The sequence below is a fragment of the Hemiscyllium ocellatum genome, unplaced genomic scaffold (genome assembly GCF_020745735.1).
Source record: "Hemiscyllium ocellatum isolate sHemOce1 unplaced genomic scaffold, sHemOce1.pat.X.cur. scaffold_3921_pat_ctg1, whole genome shotgun sequence".
In the NCBI taxonomy this organism is placed as follows: domain Eukaryota; kingdom Metazoa; phylum Chordata; class Chondrichthyes; order Orectolobiformes; family Hemiscylliidae; genus Hemiscyllium; species Hemiscyllium ocellatum.
In genome coordinates this window covers 1-5218 of record NW_026868739.1, presented here as the reverse complement: position 1 = coordinate 5218, position 5218 = coordinate 1, and the positions used below count along the sequence as shown (strand labels likewise).

Below are 5218 nucleotides of genomic sequence, written 5' to 3'. Positions count from 1 at the left end.
GACTGACCGTCTGACAGTGCAGCATTCCCTCAGTACTGACCCTCTGACCGTGCTGCACTACCTCAGCAGTGACCCTCTGACAGTGCAGCACTCCCTCAGTACTGACCATCTGACTGTGCTGCACTCCCTCAGTACTGACCCTCTGACAGTGCAGCACTCCCTCAGTACTGACCCTCTGACAGTGCTGCACTCCCTCAGTACTGATCCTCTGATAGTGCAGCTCTCCCTCAGTACTGACCCTCTGACAGTGCAGCATTCCCTCAGTACTGACCCTCTGACAGTGCAGCACTCCCTCAGTACTGACTCACTGACAGTGCAGCATTCCCTCAGTACTGACCCTCTGACAGCGCAGCACTCCCTCAGTACTGATCCTCTGATAGTGGAGCTCTCCCTCAGTACTGACCCTCTGACAGTGCAGCATTCCCTCAGTACTGACCCTCTGACAGTGCAGCACTCCCTCAGTACTGACCCTCTGACAGTGCGGCCCTCCCTCAGAACTGATCCTCTGACTGTGCTGCACTCCCTCAGTACTGACCCTCTGACAGTGCAGCACTCCCTCAGGACTGACCGTCTGACAGTGCAGCATTCCCTCAGTACTGACCCTCTGACCGTGCTGCACTACCTCAGCAGTGACCCTCTGACAGTGCAGCACTCCCTCAGTACTGACCATCTGACAGTGCAGCACTCCCTCAGTACTGACCCTCTGACAGTGCAGCTCTCCCTCAGTACTGACCCTCAGACAGTGCAGCACTCCCTCAGTACTGAAACTCTGACAGTGTAGCACTCTCTCTGTACTGACCCTCAGACTGCGCGGCACTCCCTCAGCACTGACCGTCTTTTTTCTATTTCATGGAGTCTTGTGGAAATGTGGAGACATAGGGTTTGCAGATTCTGAGGAAGTATGAGCGAGACACAGAAACCAGGCCCTGTCTGAAACTCTCTGTAATAGACTATTCAGAGGCACAGAGTCACAGAGGTGCACAGCTTGGAAACAGACCCTCCTATACAACGCGACCATACCAACCAGATATTCTCATCTCATTTCGTTCCATTTGCTAGCACTTGGCTGATATCCCTCTAAACCCTTCCTATTCACATACTCGTCGTGATGGCTTTCAAATGTCACAATTGTACCAGCCCCCATCACTTCCTCTGGCAGCTACCTGCATGCCCTTGAATAAGTGCTCAAACATTCATACTGTCGATACAAACTCCAATAAACACCAACCTACGAAAGGCTATCATTGTCATCTTCAACCCACCCTTTGCTTCATCGTTATGCTGATTGCAGCACAGGTACAGAAACAGTCTTAGTGACCATCCACCGTCACCCTGTAATAAACTTATTTTCAAATGGGGCTTGCATGTGATTCCCACCCCCTCTAATAGTTACCTGGAAGGTGGGGGTGAGCTGTACTCTCCTGCTGCAGTCCTTGGGTGTCCCACAGTGATGTCAGGGAGGGAGCTCCAGGATTTTGACCTGAACCATGTAAAGAGCTCTCTTCCTGGAGTGTCCTTTTTAAAGTTGGGAAGTTAGTATAGACCAGGAGGACCCGAGAGCTGCTGTCCTGTCAGAGAGAGAGGCCTGGTGGGTCACACACCTCAGGTGAGGGGCGAGGTTGAGAATCAGGGGCCTTCATGGTAATTTCAGACATGATAGAGTTTGAACCAACAATGTTGACATCACAAACCTGTTAGCTGAGGTAACTGACCCCCCTTTGTAGCCGAGGGGTTCAATCCCTTGAACAGAGCAAGCTTGAGAATTCAACACTAAAACCAATCTGTACGGACCCGCTGGAGACCTGAAACATCAATACAGAGATTGCTGAAGAAGCTAAGCATGTCCGGCAGCATCTCTGATGGGAGAGGGAGAAAGAGACAGACAGAGTTTACCTTTCAATCCAGTGATTTCTGCGGGAAAGCTCCTTCAGAACAGACCGTTTTGAGTAAGGGTCCCTTGAAATGTGAATTGTTCCTCTCTCTCCTCACCGTTGTTACTGAATATCCCCAGCCATCTGTTTGCTTGAGAATTTGATCTGACCTGATCCAAGCGTCACTGAGTCATTCAGTCTGTGTTCAATGCCCTGAGGCTGCTTCTGCTGAAAGTTGACAAACAGGTTTACGAGGTGTTTTGGGGATAAACATACTGGGGGATGGTTTCTAAGGTATTGAGGGAGCACTATCTGTCAGTACAGGGTGCAGATGGTCGAAAGGTACAGATACACTTCATAGAACACAGAACAGTACAGCACAGAACAGGCCCTTCAGCCCACGATGTTGTGCCGACCATTGATCCTTATGGAACGTAAACTTAATGTACAAACCCTCAAATTCTGTGACCATATGCATGTCCTGCAGTCTCTTAAATATCCCCAATGGCCTCGCTTCCACAACTGCTGCTAGCAACGCATTCCATGCTCTCACAGCTCTCTGTGTAAAGAACCCACCTCTGACATCCCCTCTATACTTTCCTCCAACCAGCTTAAAACTGTGACCCCTCGTGTTAACAATTTCTGTCCTGGGAAATAGTCTCTGGCTATCGACTCTATCTATGCCTCTCATTATCTTGAATACCTCAATTAGGTCCCCTCTCCTCCTCCTTTTCTCCACTGAAAAAAACTCCGAGCTCAGTCAACCTCTCTTCGTAAGATAAGCCCTCCAGTCCAGGCAGCATCCTGGTAAACCTCCTCTGAACCCTCTCCAAAGCATCCACATCTTTCCTATAATAGGGTGACCAGAACTGAACCCAGTATTCCAAGTGCGGTCTAACCAAAGTTTTATAGAGCTGCAACAAGATCTCACGGTTCTTAAACTCAATCCCCCTGTTAATAAAAGCCAAAACACCATGTGCTTTCTTAACAACCCTGTCCTCTTGGGTAGCCATTTTAAGGGATCTATGTACCTGCACACCAAGATCTCTCTGTTCCTCCACACTGCCAAGAATCCTATCCTTAATCCTGTACTCAGCTTTCAAGTTCGACCTTCCAACATGCATCACCTCGCATTTATCCAGGTTCAACTCCATCTGCCACCTCTCAGTCCATCTCTGCATCCTGTCAATGTCCCGCTGCAGCCTACAACATCCCTCTCTATACTGTCAACGATACCTCCAACCTCTAGGTCATCTGCAAACTTGCTGACCCATCCTTCAATCCCCACATCCAAGTCATTAACAAAAATTACAAACAGTAGAGGCCCAAGGACAGAGCCCTGTGGAACACCACTCACCACAGACTTCCAGGTAGAATATCTTCCTTCCACTACCTCTCGCTGTCTTCTGTTGGCCGGCCAATTCTGTATCCAAACAGAATTTCCCTGTATCCCATTCCTCCTGATCTTCTGAACAAGCCTACCATGGGGAACCTTATCAAATGCCTTACTGAAGTCAAGATACACAGCATCCACAGCTCGACCCTCATCAACCTGCCTAGTAACATCCTCAAAAAACTCAATAAGATTTGTGAGGCATGACCTGCCCTCACAAAGCCGTGCTGACTGCCTTTAATCAAACCACGCTCTTCCAGATGGTCATACATCCGATCCCTCAGAATCCTTTCTAACTCCTTGCAGACGATAGATGTGAGACTGACTGGTCTGTAATTGCCCAGAATTTCCCTAATTCCTTTCTTGAAGAGAGGAACTACATTTGCCTCCCTCCAGCCCCTGGTGAGGGTCAGGCCGGAGGCCGTGTGGAGACGGCGGTGAAGATCAGGTTTGGGGGGGTGTGTGGACGACGGTGAGGGATATGCCTGGGGCGGTGTGTGTACGTTGGTGTGGGTCTGGCTGGGGGCGGTTTTAGATGGAGGTGAGGGTCAGGCTGGGGGCAGTGTTTGGACGTCGGCGTGGGTCAGGCTGGGGGCAGTGGGTGGATGGTGGTGAGGATCAGGCTGTGGGCAGTGGGTGGATGGTGGTGACGATCAGGCTGGTGCCGGGATGTGGGCAGCGGTGAGGGTCAGGCTGAGGTCAGTGTGAGGATGACGTTGTGGGTCAGGCTGGGTGCAGTGGGTGGATGGTGGTGTGAGTCAGGCTGGGTGCGGCATGTGGGTGGTAGTGAGGGTCAGGCTAAGGGCGGTGCGTGGGTGGAAGTGAGGGTCAGGCTGGGGAGGTGAGTGGGTGGTAGTGAGGGTCAGGCTGGGGCGGTGTGTGGGTGGGAGTGAGGGTCAGGCTGGGTACAGTGCGTGGGTGGTAGTGAGAGTCAGGCTGGGTACAGTGTGTGGGTGGTAGTGAGGGTCAGGCTGGGGGCAGTGCGTGGGTGGCAGTGACGGTCAGGCTGAGTGCGGTGAGCAGGTGACAGTGTGGGTCAGGCTGGGGGCGGTGAGTAGGTGGTAGTGAGGGTCAGGCTGAGGGCGGTGTGTGGGTGGCAGTGACGGTCAGGCTGAGTGCGGTGAGTAGGTGACAGTGAGGGTCAGGCTGGGGGGCGGTGTGTGGGTGGTAGTGAGGGTCAGGCTGGGGGCGCTGTGTGGATCGTGGTGAGGTTCAGGCGGGGGGGGGGTGTGGGTGGTAGTGAGGGTCAGCCTGGGGGCGGTGTGTGGGTGGTAGTGACGGTCAGGCTGGGGGCGGTGTGTGGACGGCGATGAGGATCAGGCTGGGGGCGGTGAGTCGGTGGCAGTGAGGGTCAGGCTGGGGGTGGTGTGTGGATGGCAGTGAGGGTCAGGCTGGGGGTGGTGTGAGGGTGGTAGTGAGGGTCAGGCTGGGTGCGGTGTGTGGTTGGTAGTGAGGGTCAGGGTGGGGGGCGGTGTGTGGGTGGCAGTGCGGGTCAGGCTGGGGGCGGTGTGTGGGTGGTAGTGAGGGTCAGGCTGGGGGCGGTGTGTGGGTGGCTGTGAGGGTCAGGCTGGGGGCGGTGTGTGGGTGGTAGTGAGGGTCAGGCTGGGGGCGGTGTGTGGGTGGTAGTGAGGGTCTGGCTGGGTGCGGTTTGTGGGTGGCAGTGAGGGTCAGGCTGGCGGCAATGGGTGGGTGGTAGTGAGGGTCAGGCTGGGGGCGGTGTGTGTCTGGTAGTGAGGGTCAGGCTGGGGGCGATGTGTGGGCAGTAGTGAGGGTCAGGCTAGAGATGGTGTGTGGATGGAGGTGAGGGTCAGGCTGGGGGCAGTGCGTGGGTGGCAGTGAGGGTCAGGCTGGGGGCGGTATGTGAGTGGCAGTGAGGGTCAGGCTGAGGGCGGTGTGTGGGTGGCAGTGACGGTCAGGCTGAGTGCGGTGAGTAGGTGACAGTGAGGGTCAGGCT

General features: G+C 54.1%; 1 long non-coding RNA gene across 1 annotated transcript; it reads right to left on the bottom strand.

The window, feature by feature from the left end:
* Positions 1-1399: 1399 nt before the first annotated feature.
* Positions 1400-2104, bottom strand: LOC132813607 (uncharacterized). The gene is made up of 3 exons (XR_009644109.1): positions 1894-2104; positions 1692-1802; positions 1400-1568 (listed from the first exon to the last, which is right to left on the bottom strand). It is a non-coding gene; the product is annotated as an uncharacterized LOC132813607 (long non-coding RNA).
* Positions 2105-5218: the final 3114 nt, after the last annotated feature.